The following is a 19,248-nucleotide window of genomic DNA, read 5'->3' as shown; positions in this document are numbered from 1 at the left end:
ATACGAGCAATAACAGGGCAACCTCACTCAATTATCTTTTAAACGCTCAAATTATTAAATAAACAAAAGGGTAGCAAAAAGCCAGCCCTTGGCCAATTCATTTAATTTCACCATGTCTGACATATTAGGCAGTGACCTTTTGATGGTTTCTTTACATGCATCTGTTTTTCAATCCAGACTGCTCTTCTCTTTCCGGGCCTGCCATCTGACATCTCTTCCAGAAGACTAATAACATTTATTCATTGTATGCATGATCTGGCTTGTCAAACTATATTTAAAATGACTAAGAAGTCAGTAGCTTCCCTTTACCAGCTGTCACACTATCAGACATTCACACACACTATCTTTTTATCAAACTTTTTTTGGCTATGGTGACAGAAAAGTTTGCAAGCTCCCTGTGGACAGCTGCTCGGCGCCGACTCCATCATGACAGATGAGCAGCCAAGTGATGTATGTTCTTCGTCGGAGAAGAACAAGCACACAAAATTGATTACCAACGAAAGCCATTTTAATCCCATTAAAAAAATACACTTGTTTGTTTTCTCCTCTACTGCATCCAAAGCATCATTTGTCTTTTGATATGACATTTTGTTTGTAGAACATTACTCATGCTTAATAATGCTTTGGATGTAATGGCTGAACTGTGATTGGTTCGCTCACTCGAGTCGGACAAATGAGACCAGTCTGTTTAATTTTGCGTTTGATTGAAAACATTTTGGTTGTGATGAATATGAATATTGTTCACAGCTGCAGATGGCCCACCATATTTTTTAGGTAAGCAAGTTCATCCATCCGGCTATTTTGATTTGAATTGTCAGGAATTGTGAAAACGATTTGAAATGCTAAAAAAAAATTACACTTGGTTGGAGTTTTTTAGCGTAATGTTAAAAGGAAAATGCAAATTTTGGCTATTTTTCCTATTACGTTGCATGTAAATATTGCAGAAAGAAAAATGATTAAGTGAGTAATATTTCTGGAATTAATAAAAGAAGCAAATATTAGCGTGGAGAACAACACAGTGATCTTCTTATCGCCGACCATATGCTAAATTCTAAATCCAAAAAGTGCTTATCTAAGTTTCTGTGTCCTTTGCTGGATTGCGATGTTTGGCGGCCATCAAACGCTGGCTCAGCAAACACGGTGGCTTTATCACTCTCCACTCTTGTCAAATTTACATTTTTGTTTCATTCAGGAGGAATGAAAGACAAATACTTTATTGTATCACACATACAGTAGACACCTCCATCGTTCTTATACCATTCAGCAAAAAATAATACTTGAAGAGAGACAATGCATAAAAGCTGAGTCAGTCCTCTATAGGCAAGCTTTTTCCCCAGGCTGCAAAAAAAAATTTAAGCGGGCAAACTGAGGACTTGTACACTAATCAACTCTCCATTGCAGTCAAATGTTGGGACCCAGTTTTTAGAAATTTGAAACACATCTAAAACGACTCCGTTGAATGTTTCATCGGGATGGGACTTGATTAAAAGTAGTTGCAAGTTTCTATTTTGGTGGTCATTTAGTATTTGTACATGCTCTAAGTGTGTGTATGTATCGGTGTGTGTTTTTGTGTGTTTCTGTGTGTCGGCATGCGCTTGATGGAGCAAAGCCCCAATGCCAAGCACATCTGCTCCGGACGCCTTTGGCACTGCCATATGGCTGGCAAACATGCCTCCTCCTTCCCTTCCACAAAAGAGAGAGTTTACAATGAAAACAGGAAATGGATGTGCGCTTGTGGCGTGCGAGAGATGCGGGATGGAAGGAAGGCGAAAAGAGGCTAAACAGCTGACGAGCGAGGAGTCGCACGTGCTGGCCATTAGAAGAAAGAAGCTCCTCCCTTCCAAACAGACCCCGACACAACAGCACTTTTCCCACAGAGGTCAGGTCACTTATTACATAAAAGCTCAGCTGCTGTATTTTTACCTGGATGAGAGCATGCGCCAGCAAAAAAAAAAAAATCCTTTTGGGAGATTTGTAGTGACTTAATCATTTTATTAGTATTATCGTAATCTCACATTTTAATGATTAAGAATAAGGACTCTTTCAGGCTGCACAAAAATGGTCAGAATATGATCAGAAAACTAGCATGAGAAGTTATGAATGACAAGTCTGAATAGAAAAAAAATGTAGGACAACAAGATTTTTCCGAGTGCTATTTTGATGCTTCATTTTAGAGTTGTAAAAATCCATCACATGACAGTTGGAATCCGCATAATCACAAGATCAACAAGTTTGCTTTGCTTGTTAACATTTCAACAAAGAGAGCTACAGAGGCCTTGCTCAAATCTGACATGTAGTATCTTTTCGGTATATCATCAGAGGCACCCGGCATTGCTTCTTTCTTTTCTTCCCCTCCTGACCGATCTCATCTCAATATAGCTTGTTCCTTATTAAACTACACTTCATATCATCCTCCTTTTCATTTGCATCTCCGGCCTTATTTTTTTCTCCTCTGTTACCTGATGCTATTCACGGACGCCATGTTAATATGGATCAATTGATCAGTGTATAACTGTCCAGGGACTGTCCACAAACTGGTCAGAGACTTCATGGCGTGGATGGTGTTGGTGTGTGTGTGTGTGTGTGTGTTCGTGGATATACTGCTCGACGAACACAAACCTATTGATTGTCTTGGTGTGTGTGCAAATCCGCTGAGACTGCTCAGGCCGTGACTGACAAGCTCCGAGCGGAGTCTGGGGATCAGTTTGTCTACGATGATGTGTAAGTGCAAATGTGAGGACAGTACACAAACTTGTGTGACGAAGTTATTATTTAATTGGACAAACCAACTTCGGGGACTTTCTGGATGACACCCATTTTTCCAACTAATCCACAACAGACTTTCTTGCTATTTTTGGGGCATTGTCTGATTTTCTCATTTTAGGAAAGCTCATGTTATTGTTTTCTTTTTTGTGTGGAAATCACAGTACAGTTATTTCATTGTTCTCCCTCTCTGCAGTATTTTTTTTCATATATATTTTTTTATTTACTTTACTTTTATGTTGGGGAATACACACAATAAAATAGACTGTCCAAATTTGGTTAGTTTTTTTTTTTACCCCACAAATCAATACGACTGATAAGTCCCTACATGGGTCTGTTTTTTGTTTTTACAAATTGGACCAATGCAAAGCGTTGAAATTTACTTGCTCTCATTGGCAATACAAGGTTAATGGTGCAACAAAGTGTTTCCTGAAAATGTCTGATTTCTGTGAGGATTCCTCCTGATGCCAGCAATATACTTCAAAATTTGCGCACAATAAACCTTGAGTGGTGCTCAAGTCGCGAGAAGGGGGGAAAAAGTCAATTAAGACTTACTCAAAAATGGACTGGGAATACTAAAACAAAGAAATAAAGACAGAATTTCATCTAGTACAAAATCATATATTACATATTTTGCATATATTACATTTTTAAATGCATTTTGCAAAATGTAGCGAAACGAGGCTGTTCTCAACTACTCAACCATTTTTTAAGAACCTTCATGTTGTATGCATTCCGAAACCCAATGTCAATCTCTTCACTCTGTACATACATCATCCCCCTGTGATCCTCGTGCACTTTCTCCAGCTTTATCGCTCCCGGCCTCCTATATTTTTGCCTCTCAGGGATGGAAAAGACCACGGTATTATTAATGGAGCTTAGTCACTGAAGGCTTTTATAATGCTGAAAGCTCAATATGTTAACATCAAACACAAAACAGAGAAGTACTTCAACAACAAACCAGATAGTTCATCACTAACAGCTAACGTGGGCACGTCATTGTGTTCTCACATCTTACTAGAGAACCCACATAAATCCAGAACACGCCCCTAAATAATCAGCTGAGCTATTCACGGCTCAGGGCTACACACAGAATGAACACATTCATCACATGATTAGTGTGGCGGCCGTCTCACACTTCATCAGTCTATTCTTGTTTCAAATGGGGTGGGAGAAGGCAAAAATATTTACAAAAAAAAGTCAAAGGGTGCAGGACATGTGTGATATTCTGACAGATAAACACTTGAGATGACTGCTGTCAGTTTAGAGACAAAGAAATCAAGTAAATGAAATAGTACCGTATTTTCCGCACTATAAGGCGCACCTAAAAACCTCCAATTTTCTCAAAAGCCGACAGTGCGCTTTATAATCAGGTGTGCCTTATATATGGACCAATACTGAGGCACTACAGCAGGCGTGTCCAAAGTCCGACCCTCGGGCTAAATCTATATGTCTTATATATGGACAAAGTTTTAAAATGGGCCATTCATTGAAGGTGCGCCTTATAATCCGGTGCGCCTTATATATGGATAAAGTTTTAAAATGGGCCATTCATTGAAGGTGCGCCTTATAATCCGGTGCGCCTTATAGTGCGGAAATTACGGTAAATTTAAAAAAAAAAAAGGAAGCGACAAGAGGGAAAAGTCTGCTCTCAATATCAGGTGATGTATGACGTTAGGCGGGAAAAGGTCGTTGGCTCTCGTTGAGTAACTAAAGAGAATCAATGGGAGTGCTAAGCACGTGGAATAGTCAGTGTGACTTTCAACCCTTAAATGTGAAGGAAGCTTGAGCTGTCTCATAAAACAACATGATTACTGGCGAAGAAGTCGAGGGCAAATGTTGGCAAATATAAATTGTGGCTCGATGTGACTCTCAATGGCGCTAACATTGACTGAGAACAATTTGATCTCCCGCGGCTTCATTATCACTCTCAGCTATTACGCAGCATTTGGAAATTGAATGCACCTTTCACTAGAATATGCTTTGCAATGTTTATTTTTGGTTAAGTATTATGATTCACCATGTATATTATAGTACATTGCTTGCTAATCCTTTTTCTCAAATGTTGTGAAGTAGAAACAACAATCTAACTCGAGAAAGGTTGGAAATGATACAGATGAGATGACAATATTTATTTGCAGTGATAAACCGTATATGTTTTTTTAGAGAATAAATATATGAACATATCTAATCCTATAGTATATCAGATTTTTTTTTAAAATAATCTCCAGGATTTAAAGAATAACCTCACCTATAAAAACAAACCGGATCTGACCTTTGACCTTTGTAATGCAAGGAGAGAAGAATTTGTAGAAGATGGCATCATAATTTGCGTCAAGTAGAATAGAGAATAAAGAATGAACTTATTTCCTGTTTCCTAGAATTGAAGGGCTGAGCTCTTTCTTATCCACAAAGATAATCCCTAAAGAATATTTGTTGTGCTGCATTCAGTCTTTCTTGGATCGACATCCTCTATTCAGTTGTTACTTTTTTCTCTCCCTCCATTAATGCCACCTTAGACAAACGACCCATTAGTGGCCATTTAAAATGACTAAATAAGAATCAAACCACATATTGATCTGTTCACCGAGTGACCGCGTAATTTCATCACTTTTGTAGTCGCTAAAGCTGCTAATGACTTTGGTGGCTTGTTGTTTTCCCCTTTGCTCTCCTTTTTCCGTGGACTGACTTCAAGGTTATTTTATTTTTTATTATTATGATGTGAAAACGCAGCGGCTTTAGCCAATAAAATCATTTCCAACCATCACTGTGTCATTTACATTCAAATGAATTCCATCAAAAGTCAAGCTGCATGTTAAATGAGCAGAGAGTTTGGCGAGCCGGCATCTCCTCTGGAGATGGGAAGAAATGAGGCGAGCGAAAGTTTGTGACACGGTGAAAGTAAAATTGGGTGAAATGGGACTTGGGGGGGGGTCTGAGTTTCAGCAATAAACTTCTGCACAGAGACGCATTCCTGATAACACAATCGGATGTTGGCGAGGAATTGTCACACAAGCAGCGTATCATTTTGCACACATCCATTGATTTCCGATATATCCTTCCACCAGAACAATCATCGCCATTGATTCTTCCACATCAATATTAGGGCGTGAGAGTCAACCAGTGGCGTCTCTTTCAATACGATACAGCTAAAGGGCAGGGAGGGGGGGTGGCAAAGGGGGGGTGGGGGGGCGGGGGAGTTAGCCTGTGGTGGTATAATTGCGTAGCATGTCAAAAACACTGATAAATAAATCAGTGATTACCTCCCTTTGTGCTGTAGCAATATTATTGAATATTCATGTAGGTAAATGCATTCATGCAAGAGTCTCATGGGTTTTACAGTTTGGTCTTTTTTTTTTTTTTTTAGTTTGTAAGCCTCTCCCACTCACTCACACACACACACACAACCACACACACACGCACAAAAGAAACGCTTTGAAGTGTGTTTCATGCCCAATACATAAATTTGAAAGCTCTCCCATTACTTCTTATAATGGTAATATGCCGGGCATCATTTTTTCCCCCCCACTCGTGGCATACAAAAATTCGAAACGGGTGGTGAAGGCAATCCATGCAGTGTGACACACACTGTGCCATTTACCTCACAATTGTTTGAGTGTGATGGCAGTGGTTGAAAAGCCACCACCTTTTCTGACCCGCTCACCTGATTGCATGACAATGTGGACGGCATATTTTCATCACTCGGCTCTGAGTTGTGCGTTTTTTTGCGTGCGCAGTTCTAATATAGGAGAAACTATGCACAAAAGCACATTTAGATGCACGCAGCACGCACACAAATATTCCCACACACCATTGATGGCAACTTAGCCTGCATGATTACTGTGACTCTAAGCTTCTTAGCGGTTCTGTCCCATCTGGCTCTGGTGTTTGTGGCATCATTCAAGTACCCACCCACCCCACCCACACAACACACACGCATATACACACACACACACACACTGGCGTCACTCCTTTCCGCAACCTCTTTCCATTTCATCCTCTATCATACATTCTCACCGACACCCACACAAACAAACACACATGGGCACAACAGAGGCGGAGCAAAAGGGATGATAATCCTGCGTAATCTGGGTTTACCAACTATTAGAGCTGTGCAGTGTTTTCTTACGTAATCTAATCATCGGCAGAAACGTGCAGTCAACCACCGGAGTTTGCTTGTGTGTGTCCATGCTGGAAGCTGGAAGCGATGCCTGCTCATGCCACCTGGGCCATGTGGGAGAATATGCACACACAAACACGGGCCAACGTTTCACACACAGATTTAGATTACAGCGTAATGGCACACATATGCGTACGAGCTCTAATCCGCACGCATTGTGTAGCTAAGGAGGTGTGTAATTTAAAGTTCAGTGGGCATTCCAACTTGGACAGAACAAACTTCACACGATCCATAATGTCCAAACAAGCACATGCTTAGTTACTTCAAAAGTTGCACTATACAATAATTCAGTTCTCTGTGAACCTTTTGTGAGTACAACATTGTACATAATTTAAAATATGTCATACAAATGCTTAACATGAGCAAAGTTGACTGTTCCATGCTTTTGAATTATTGAAAAGACATAAATTGAAATGTACAGTCATGAGTTTGAATTACAGTGGTAAGTCCTGGATATGTTCACTTGATACTGTATGTTTCATCTCATTGGCACGGAAATAAAACTTGCTGGGTCACACTTAATCAGAAATGCAAGGCTATGTCGAATACACGGCCGATGACATCATCCGCAAAGGTGGGGGGGATCTTGCAGTTCAACTGCCAATGTCATGACCCCAGAAAGTCTGTTTCTGATTCTGAAATGTCAAGCACAATGTTCCAACCATGCTGATTTTGATGTAAATGAGGGACGCGGCAATGATTGGGCGAGAAAAGACCACAATGGTGCACAAAGGGGCAAACGACCCGTTATGCCCAATTCTACCTATGCAGTCTAGCAAAATACTAAAATGAATACGACCCAAGCACAGCGTTAGACATTGCTTTGTGTTAGCCTCGCGCACGGCACAAAAATAGGGCAGTTAAAGATTATCATTCAATTTCAGAAGTCTTTATTTCTGTCAGCTTTACAATAATAATAGTCTGACTTTTTTTTTTGACAGCATAAAAAGGGTTCGTTTAAAAAAATTGATCCTCAAATCCAAAGTAGTCATCCATAAAATGAGGAAAGGTTATTTCACAGTAAATCGTCGTGGTGTTAATATCCACAAATTCACTTTATTGATTTGATTACATTTTACTTCAGTGTCATTGAAAATATATGTCAAAACGACGATGAGTTAAGGTTCCCCCCGACATTGCAAGTTAAGAATATCTTTGACCACTGAGCAAACATCAACATGCTTTTTGCAATAACAGTTTTCTTCAACTTGTGAGACAAAAATACATGGCAGCTTTCAGCACTTTTACTCCGAAAACCTCCCGAGGATTTTCCTAAATGCCTCTAACAGACTCCATTTCAGTGAGAGATGTCATTGGGTTTTTATTTATGTCTCACAGACATGCTTGTTTACAAATCTCTGAAGAGCAGCCTACATGCCTTTTCAAAAACAAACCATACATAATGCAAATAATAATAAAACTAATCAAATATTCTACAGGACTGACTGGCTGACCTGGAAAGAATTTTATCCACAAATATTCTTCCCCACATGTTATATTCAGTCATGTTTTATTCTCAAGTGGAAGATTTTGATATGACTATGGAAATACATGCAGCGGAGAAAAAAATGAGTTCGTGCTCCAATCTTGTGTGCATACAGATGTGAAAACGGAACTGGTGACAGAGATTGAGCGAGGTGTGTGAGATGAGGCACCCATCGTAGTGAGAGGCTCACATTATGAATGATTCATGTGTTCATGTGTTTAACCATATATGAAGACCTTCCAATCTCTCAAATGGATCACACTCTCACACCAAGAGGAGAAAAAACACACCTCATGGATCTAAAGTACCATGTATAACTTTTAACCACATTTCTAATAGGATGTTCAATCGTATCTCTTTTTCCCATATCGCTTAATTTGATAAAAAATTTGGGATTCAAAGCATTGAGGCAAATATCTCCATAAATGTATGCTAATATGAGTTGATCATTAAGGGATGAACGATAGCAGGGGGGTGCTCCATTTGTTAAAACCGCTAACGTAATTCAAAAGAGAACACAATAGGAGTTCATTAGTGGAGAAATACTCGGGCTTGAAATGACACGACTGTCTCTGCTTTCCATTGTATAGTATATGCCTGCTTTGTGAGACAATAAGATTAAACCCGGGGAAGAATGTGAGGGCAATCATTATCGCCATTCATTGTCCCAATAGGAGGAAGAATTAAGAGATCTCTGGTGAAATGCTCCATTCTCTTGTAGTCTGTCCCAATGGGAATCTTTGGTACAATATGAGATCATTAAGATGTGCAAGTGTTGTAAATGGTAGAAATGTGCACCCCTGCGTCTCTATACGCTCGTTTTTTTTTTCCTTTCCCATGTGGGGACTGTGCCTAATGAAGTCATCATTACTTTGCTGTGGACATAGCGAATAAAGAACGAAGACCAATTTGTTTTCATTGCATGGTCCTTTCAAATTGTGAAAGGTAGCGGTGACACAGAGGAAATCAAGCGGCGTGCCGCACTACTGGTGGATCAATTTAATGGCCGCTGTGGAATCAATGACAGATCCTTCTTTCAAGCACTTAATGTAGCTAAATTTACACGGAAATTTCATTGAGACATCTCGGAAGAAATGGTGACTTTCTACTACCTCCACAATGACTGCACCTCTCCTGAAGCCCTTTAGAAGAAGGTCAGGGAGAGGGAAAAAAATAGCTGTAAGAGCTCTGACCCACATGTGTACCACAGAACTGTCATAGGCGAGTAATGAATGGGTGACCTTGGTTGAAACTCGTACCTACATCTTGTCTTGTCTTGGGGATAGTCCTAGAAAGATGGTTAGTTTTAGACCTTGCTAAGGAAATGAGGCAAACAATGAAGCCATTAAGGATGGAGAGGGAAAAAAAAGCAGCAAGAGATCATGGGAAGCATAAGGATGGCTATCACAGGGATTATAAAGCTCTCGCAGTGTTTTATGTGTTGATAAAGAGCTACAAGGATTCTTTTTATGGCTGCACTTTACTGTTGGGCAGGTTCACGCAGCTAGCTCGACCGAAGATGTCGTACATCAAATGCCAGGCATCATAATAGGGACACCACTAAGTGTGCAGCATATTACGTACAGTGAGAGAAAAATACTGATTTTGGATTGTGGCTGAGAGAATCTTGGACTGTTCTTGTTCACCTCAAAGGTATGCTGAGGTTAAGGTCAGGCCTTTCAGTTTCTTCACCAATAAAATCATTGGACCATGCCTTTATGGACCGTGCAGTACGCGCCAGGGAAAGAAAAGGACCCTCTCTGAGCTTTCTCCATAAAGTTGGAAGCATAATATTGTAAAAATGTCTTTGTAAAACAAAGAATTAAGATAGAAAGAGAATCAGAGCCTAGCCTAATCCCTAACTGATTATATAATTGGTATATTAAATAATGATTAGATGTCGTGCCGCCATTAGAATAACATTTTAGAATGTTAACACTGCTTTTTAACTGTTATTGTTTATGTAAATTAATAAAACAACAATAAAGACAAAAAAAATGTTTTTTTAATGGAGAGAATAACATCTCTAACATCGTTCCGGTGGTGGGAGCAAAAGCAGAAACCACCAAAGCTTGAGCTTAAGGAACTCCTCACCCTCGACAATAGCGATCAGAGAATTTTGCTTGGATCAGCAAGAAAAGAAGTTTTGTTGGTTATCCTCTATTGTTTAATAGAGAAGGACTTGCCTCGGGAGTGCATGTGCAAGTTTAGAATACCAATTAGCATTAACCAGTTCTCTGATATTCTGCTTGGGGGTGAGCAGGATTTTTTTTTTCTTCTCTCGTTCATACAAAGCAGAAAGTACAGGAAAGATAAAAAGGAGAAGTGGAGGTGGTGGTGTTGGTAATTCACTTTTTTAATCCTGCTCACTTTTGAAGAGTTTAAAGAGAAGTAAAGACTTTTATTTTTCAACTAAGTTGGCCAAATTGGTAATTTTCTTGGTTGTAATGATTTTGTTGGGGCTTCAAAATGTCTTTTGTTAATTGTGTTTGGGATGACTAAGTTTATTTTGAAAACAAATTTGACACAATTAATCAAAGAGAACCCTCATTGAGAACAATGCTGTTTGAAATGATTCCCTTCTGAAAACTTGGTAAATAATTTTCTGACAGTGTCAAACTAAAGTTATTATTTTCATGAAGCATGATTTATTTTTTTTTAAATACTTATATAACAATTTCTGGGGGGGGGGGAAGTTCGACATTCCTCACATTGCCACATGTATCTCTTGAGAGGCTGTGATTCACCCTTAAGCCCAGGATCGTTTTCAACCCAACACGGAGGTTTAATTGATACATCCCCTTCCGAAACTCCCCACAAGAACCGCAAAGACCGAGGCTAACACATGCTAAGTAAGGAGCTATTAAAGGTCTGCCTAGAGATAAACACTTTGACATTCTAAGTATACACTCTTGACGGAAGGACATAGCATAGCTTCCATGTAATTTATACACTGATGACACTGGAGCAGGTGCTCTTTTCATCATCTGCTGATTGACAGACAGAAAAACAGGTAGCTGTTTTTTTTATTTACCAAAACTAATACATTTGTGGCAGTAAAAAAAAAAAAAAGTCCCAATTGTGTGTCTTATCACTCAGAGCCACACACTAAAATTATCTGTCATTTATTAGGGGCGTGACTGCAACATGGTTTAAAAGAGAAAACATGATTGATGCAGTTTCTGAAAATAAAGCTGACGTCATTTCCATCCAATCCTGGAGATTTCACACTAGAGTCTGTGAAAAATCACACTTAAAGGAGCTTCAGTAAAACGGGGCTTAATTGCCAGTGACGTGATGCACATAATGTCTGCTACCTTGCCGAGTTAAATACACAGGAAGGATTGGATTTAAAAAAATTAAAAAAAACAGACACAGAATGCAGACATAATATCATATACTATACAAAAATAAATAAACATTGAATAAAGAAAAATGGCACCATTGACTTCATTATTAATTTTCTTGTGAAAAGTCACACTGGGAAGAAAAAAGGGAGGGAGAAAGGGCGTGGCACACAATTCTTCTTTTTTTTTTTTTTTAACAATAGTTATCAATTTACACTTAATCATCACACATCCTGTACCTGAAAGCCATCTTCACGGAGTGATCTTGCCTGCTTGTTAACCCGACTCGCACTGATTTATTGCAGTCCTCTTTGACTGATTGTGTTCAATTACGCTCAAGCTTTGGCATGATAACACTGGAATAAGGTTATGAATTATAGTGCGTATGATTCCAAGTGCAGACTCATAAATTCCTTCAGGTTATGAACATGTCATGTATTACGCGTCTTGTCTGGCTGTTGGACTGGTAAGAAAGCCGTTTATGTATTCGCACAGTTCACTCTCAGCTGATTAAGGAGCTTGCTGATCACTGGAAAAGACTAATTATTTTTGCTTCGTTGGTTTCTCCAGCACACTCATGAGGAGCGTGTTCTCTGGCGGGGGGATGTTATGCATATTAAAGGGTCTTCATTAAAGATATCTAGTTCATTAGTGAAAACATTGTGAACTTTTATTTGATTTGATTATCTACAGTGTGCGCCTTGAGTTCAGCCTTAAGGATGTGAACAAATCACAGTGTTTGTGTTTTAATTCAAATGTTGAAGACTTAAAATATTGTTGGGAGGTATCAGATAATGGACATTTTCTGATAGAGTTGAGCTCATAAAAATATGTGTGTATCTAATTTTGTCAATTAAGTCACGGGCGTCAAACTCATTTTTGTCGCAGGCCGCATTGTAGTCATATTCCTTCCTTTTAAAAAGATGAATGGTAATAAAAATTGCTAGGAAGTTCTCTATTTTTCAAAGTCAAGGCAATTTGTAATTTTAGTAATGACACATGAAGTCCATGCACAATTCGTCCTTGCAGGCCACATAAAATGATGTGGCGGGCCGTATCTGGCCCCCAGGCCTTCAGTTTGACACCAATGTGCTAAGTGAACCATATTTATTCAGGTTCCGGACATTCACCACATCTTTCGTAAGACGGAAGCCAACGTGAGCGTTTTGAGACACTTGAATCCGAGGTATGTGAAGACGTCGGGGGGCGAAGGGTCAGATTTAGAACCGAGTCTTTGAAAGACACACAGAGCAAGACTTAGTAGCTTGGCATTTTAAAATGACAAAGATGAAATCGTAAACCGTTTCTTGGAATAGCCCCTTCACTTAGCCGCACCGGCAACTCGATCGCCTCGTCACTTTCACCGAGGTCAAAGAAGTCTCTCGCACCTTCTCTTCTTCGTTGACGCAAATCGCCCTCACATGTAAACTCATTTGGTTTGTATTACCCACCCTGGTGCGTAAAAGTCTGAAAATAACCACTCAAATGCCGCAGCTGCTGTCTGGAAATAGAATCCGCATCTTGAGGTGTTTCACAAGTAATTACGCACTCTAATGCAATGTGCTAAAAGGTGAGTAAAGACTGAGTGCTCGTGGTTAATGTGCATTTGAAAGTTATTAAATTTATTACTTCCAGTCTGCTGTGGATTGTTGGGAAAGGACACAGAGTGCAATAATTTCATTTTAATGTATTCTGTGACTATCCTGAGCCATAAACAGCACAGGTTGGGACAGCAAATAATAATTATCACAAAGCCAACCTAAAGCATTTTGCCGACAAGAGCAAGCCAAGCAGAAAAAATTGCCTGAAGCAAGGAAGCCTATGTGATCGTGCACAATGTAGGTGTGTGTGTGTATGTACTCCATACACTTCTGCACAGTTCTCTACGAATGGCCTGTGACCAAGAAAACATGCAATGAAAAGCCAACGCTGCAACAAAAATCAGCCTCTTGTCAGCTTCGACCTTTTCTGCATATTATTGAAGTTACTGTATTCAATTTTCATAGCGAGGAGGCTCCGTGAGGTCTAGGAGGTAGAAACCAGCTGATACTGAGCAGGCACTGATACAAAACAAAAGCCCTCTCCCCTCTCTTACATCTATCAACCCATTTATCTCACCATCAGCCACGCTTGCCCTCTTGTTATCACACATCCACTTGTTATTCGCATCTTGCACAAAACACAGAGCCAAGTGGAAAAAAAACACAAGAGCCCAAAGCGATAGCACCAAACTACAAACTTAAAAGCTCCAGTTGATTGTGATGACAAGAACTGAGCAGATTGTTGCATTTTTCGACTTCCAAAAAATAGCATTAATCTAGCATGGCGTAGGACATCTGTGGTTGACATGGCAAAATGGCTGCTCACACGCCGTCTGTGTTGGAAAGTGACAGAGGAACACCCGAGGGCAAAGGCGAGAGCAGTGGCTCGCCTTCTTTAAAAAACATTTTCCTCTTTTAAAAAAAAAAAAAAAATATCCAGAGGAAATAGTTTCGCTCCCTCCTAAATCCAGCCTTTCTCACAGCCTTAAAATTCAAATTTATTTAATAATACAGATATCAATCAGAATAACCTGTGTCGTTATATGGTGTATAATAAACGTACCAGCTATTTTATTATAAGGTGTAATGGAATGAAACTGTGACCCCCGTCGGTCTTTGCCACAAAGCAATGCATATAAACTCAAGTCCAGGAATTGAATTCAGTGCAGCTAGCTCACATTTAAATATTTGTCAAACATAATAGCCTTCATCACACAGCATCCACTTGACATTACTGGTGTATAGAAAAGGCACGCATTGCTTTTCTTTCCTCCCCCCTGCTGCGCTTTTCCCATAATGCTGAACGAGGGCGGCATCGTTAACACACGGACGGGGCCTGATAGATGACCGGCTTGGCCCTCCACTGCTTCTCTTTCATCAACTAGAAAATAAAACGACTACACTGCTGTTGAACCTTTCTTTATGACGATTGCACAAGTCACAAAGTGAGCGGTATCGTTGGAGACGTGATGCAAGCAAGACAGTGGCTCCTCTATTCCAATACACACGGGCCATTAAACTTGAGCAGACCATCGTTTTTGAAGGAAAAAAAAAAAAACTCAGTCTATATCATCTAATGTGAAATACACAAGCCCATTACATTCATCTTCTGCTCCCTAATTTTAAGCCATTGGTACCGTATTTTCCGGACTATAAGGCGCACCTAAAAACCTGACATTTTCTCAAAAGCCGACAGTGCGCCTTATAGTCCGGTGCGCCTTATATATGGACCCAATTCCTAAATTTAAACTGGCCCGAAGCATTGTGTCATGAAATCAATCACAAGTGGCCCGCTGAAGACTGTGAATCATGAATCAAAAAGCCTACGGATCATTATTTTCTGATTATAAAGTAATTTGTTGCATCTGAAGTTGAAATGAAAAAGATAAAATGGAGAATGATTTGATTTGGATTAAATATCTGACATGATGCATTAATGGTGCGCCTTATAGTCTGCCTTATATAAGGACAAAGTTTTAAAATGGGCCATTCATTGAAGGTGCGCCTTATAGTCCGGTGCGCCTTATAGTCCGGAAAATACGGTATTACTATATTCATTACGTCTCCCAGGGGAGAATCTCACAGGGTCACAATGTTGCAGTCACCATTGCAAATAAAATAAGTTTTATTGTGTTTTCCCAGACAACATACAGTAAAAGAGGAGACCTACTTTATGGTACTGCACAGACGCTTCATACTCGAGGGGCTCACAATTAAACCTTGCTGGCCTCCAGCGTAACCAGTGTGCTCATTATACCGGACATACACATACAGTGGTGAGTACTGTAGGTGCTTTTGTACACGGACACTCTTGCTACACTTGACTGCTTGATAATGCCACATTTAAATCTCAACATATAAATAACAAGGGGGAGGTTGTGTGTGTGTGTGTGAGACAGTGGTGTGAGCATGTAAGTAATTGCCTTCGTCTCAAGCTTTGGGTATTGGAAGAAAAAATCCACACTGAACTAACTCAAGGATCCCACTTGGCATCCCCTGAGGACAAAGATGTGTTTTAAAGTGTCAGAGCAGTTCTTTTAGCATTTGCAGCCTAGCAACTATGGCGACTCCAGGACAGGCTCTACTAGTTCGTAAAGTGGGGAACCTGTCGAGGTTTCACGCAAGCCTCATTGCTTCACCTTTAGGATTTGCCACCCACTGTGACAGTCCTGGAGATGGATACCTTCACAGACTCACTTCTCAGCTGCCTGCCTGTTCACAACCTACTGCCCTTCACTCTTGCTTTTTTCTTCAGCCTTCCCTCGCCACCTCCATCGACCCCCCCCCCCCCCTTTCTCTCATTTCCTACCTACAGCGTGTTGGTAGTGGCGTGTCACCTTGCGCTTGTGGCGAGATGATGATTAATAGCAAAGGAAACCAGGGTGGTTGGGAGATGCGGTTGGAGGAGGACTCGGTTTACAATCGCTTGTGGACGATCGAAGATAGTCGTGCGTGGTTGCTTTTAGATCTACGCAAAGGCTCTTAGCTGTTTTCTCTCCTTGTGATCTTATTGTGCTTGTCCATATTTGATTTGTATTGGATTATTTTTTTTATTGCACATGAACTACTGATATTTTTCTGAATTGGTTGAGACAACATTCAAGTGCATTATTTATTTATTTATGGACCTTTACCTGCCATGTTGCACAAGATTGTTCATTTCAATGCATGTTTTTGTCAATATCATTTACCCATTAATCAGTTATCATAATTTTATTCTTATTATATTGGTTTGACTATTTGTGAAGAACAATGCAGATATCAGGTGACGTCGTCAGTATCAATAAAACTAATTTGAGAATAATATTTGATAGAATACGTAATGTGGATGATACAGAAGATCAGTTGGTCAACTTTGGATGACAAACTTTGGAGATAAATGTAATAAAGGCATGAACATACTACACACACTTATTGACGGGTGTTAGTAACATTTAAGTCGCTTTATTTTGACAACAACAAGCAAAGCAACAAAATGTGACAGGACTCATGAGTTTGAACTTGAGCAGTCAGCAACTTGCCAACTCATAGTGGGTAAAACTGTTGAGTCATTGAACAGATGCCCGTGGTAGATGCATGCCGTATGAGCAATTCAACAGCAAGGCGCACTAACAGATTGTCCCTTGAGCATGCTCATATGTCAGGAATATAACGGCTACATAATCTTGGTCTTTTCTTCCATGATTCAGTGATCGTATTGACTGTGAACAAATTAAACAAATTTAGATAAAAACTTTTCTAGCTATTTCTTGCACTGATTCCAAATCTGCGCTAGCTTTTTTTTCTAGCACATCAGATTTTCATTATAATAGTAATAAAATAACAATACTAATATAAAATGTTTATTTATAATTCTTTTCTTAGTCATCATTGAATTTCACCACTTTGGAATTATAATGAATTATGTTATTATTGTTCACCTGTCATGAGCTCACATTTGGTTGGGATCGCCACAAAAAATATTTCCCCAACTAGTTTACAAATAGAGTGGTGAGGACCATCAGAGTCCATCTTGACTTTCATGCATCACCATCAGCATCTACATCTGGCCCAGTTCCTGCATGTGGCAACAATATAGCATCTTCGTGCAGTAATGAATCAAATTAAGTGGAATGTCAACTCTGCTAACCGAACTCTCCTTCTCCTCTCAGCATGAAAGGAATGGCTTTGTGACTTCAATTTGTCTCTCCCCACCCTTGCCCACACAATTTTTTGCATTGCAGTGAAAAATGAAAAATATATGCAGGCACTCATGGAAGGAATAGAAAAGGGGGGGAAAATGAAATTGGAAAACGTGAGACTTTATTCATGTGTAAGTCTGTATTCCACTTTGTTTGATGTGAATAACTATTTTTAGTCCTCTTTGTAGACCCAATAAAGTGGAAAAAGCAAATATTGCACTAAATTTTGGTCATCCGTCGCTTTGTTCAATGAACCAATCAACTCCTGATAGATAGTCTATATTTCATACCAAAAGACGATCAGTAGTTTTATTTCTACTTGGTCTGGTTGAGTTTTGCGATGAGAGCGAGTGGCTCTCCTTGCATCACCAGTTGCAAACCAAAAGGTGTATCCAATGTCTTGGGGGGCAATGGGAGAAGATGAATAAGGGAAGCGGCATAAGACCCACTCTATATATAGCAGGTAATCTGTCATTTCATTTTTGTCGTCTCCTTTCCCCTCGTTTTTGCTCTGAGGGATGAGGGATTGATGTTCAGAAGATCAGAGGGAGTAAGGAGGGGATCTTGGAGGCATGGTGAGAGGAGAATAGTGTATGTGTGTGTGCGTGAGGAAGCCTGAGTAACTACTTTTTCTTTGAGGCCCAGTTCAGCTGGCCAAAATCCAGGTGGAATAGTTTCGGTTCCCACATCTCAAAAAAATAACATCGGTGTCATGAGTGCCAACACTCTCATGGCGGATTTTGACTTTCCAAAAAAAAAAAAATGCAATTACTTCTCAACAACATTCGCCTTCTGTGCCTCGAGGCACACACTTCTAAAGGGGGACATTGTTTTGAACATCTTCACATCCAAAGACCAGTTGATCTTTTTCATTCAAACAGGAAAACCTTGAGTGGGAAAAGGTTGAGACTTCCTGCTGAGCTGCTTTTTGATAAAGTTCCTGTGGTCAGCTCAAAAACAGAGATGAAGCAGATCAAGATACTGACGGACCGAATGAGACAGCGAGTGGGTAGGATGAGAGAAAGGCGAGGAGGGATTATACTGTGAAAAAGCAAAGGAGACAAAGGGGGAATACAAAAGCCTTCTGCTACAATACATCTTTGAGCAGTTGGGCATGATCACACGCTTTCATAACACTCTGTACAACCTGGGCGAGCTGAATCAGCAGTGGTTCAAAAAAAAAATCTTCAACTCCTTTACAAGTCCCAGGAAGACTTCCAAGCGGATCTTCAATCTCGCTATACCAAAAGCCGAGACTGCAGCCGTGCACTAATGCATATATAGGGGCTTAGCGGAATCATTAGAATAACTCAACCATTCGCAGTTAGCAAGCTAGCTCGCTCCATCTCGAAACACTTTCTCTGAATAATTCACAGAGGTGTAAATAAAATATATCCAGTGGCCTTCACCCAAAAAAAAAAAAAATTAGAAACAAGATAGCTGCCACACTGAGTAATGAGTTCTTCTTGGGTGAGCAAAGGAGTTTATGTGACACGCAAGCAGATGCATGGAACATCAAAAAGAACCTCACCTCAAATGTCAATTATTCACAAAGATATTGAAGGCACGGGTGGCGATGCTCGGCATAAAATTTTTCAGAGGTATCTGCCGATGAAAAGGATCTTCTTAACCAGCAAAAAAATCAAAACAGGAGTGATTGGACTGATGAGAACTCAAACTACATGACAAGAAGAACCACAGATGATCGTGCACTTCATCCAGCAGGAAGAAGTGTGATGTTTTCTGAATA

General features: G+C 39.9%; 1 protein-coding gene across 2 annotated transcripts in view; it reads right to left on the bottom strand.

Moving 5' to 3' along the window:
* Positions 1-19,248, bottom strand: part of igsf11 (immunoglobulin superfamily member 11) — a 52,114-nt gene that overhangs the window by 16,363 nt on the left and 16,503 nt on the right. The window contains exon 1 of one of the 2 annotated variants that reach the window (XM_088381763.1): positions 3,536-3,621. The exons of the other annotated variant lie outside the window; for it this stretch is intronic. The gene's annotated coding sequence lies outside the window, so the exon portion shown is untranslated. Of the gene's footprint in view, positions 1-3,535; positions 3,622-19,248 lie in introns of those variants that run through there. 2 annotated transcript variants of the gene reach the window in all.

Source organism: Syngnathus floridae, chromosome 7 (assembly GCF_059516105.1).
Source record: "Syngnathus floridae isolate MCC-2025c chromosome 7, RoL_Sflo_1.0, whole genome shotgun sequence".
Taxonomy (NCBI): Eukaryota; Metazoa; Chordata; class Actinopteri; order Syngnathiformes; family Syngnathidae; genus Syngnathus; species Syngnathus floridae.
The sequence above is the reverse complement of the archived record's forward strand: the minus strand, read 5'-3'. Positions and strand labels throughout refer to the sequence as shown.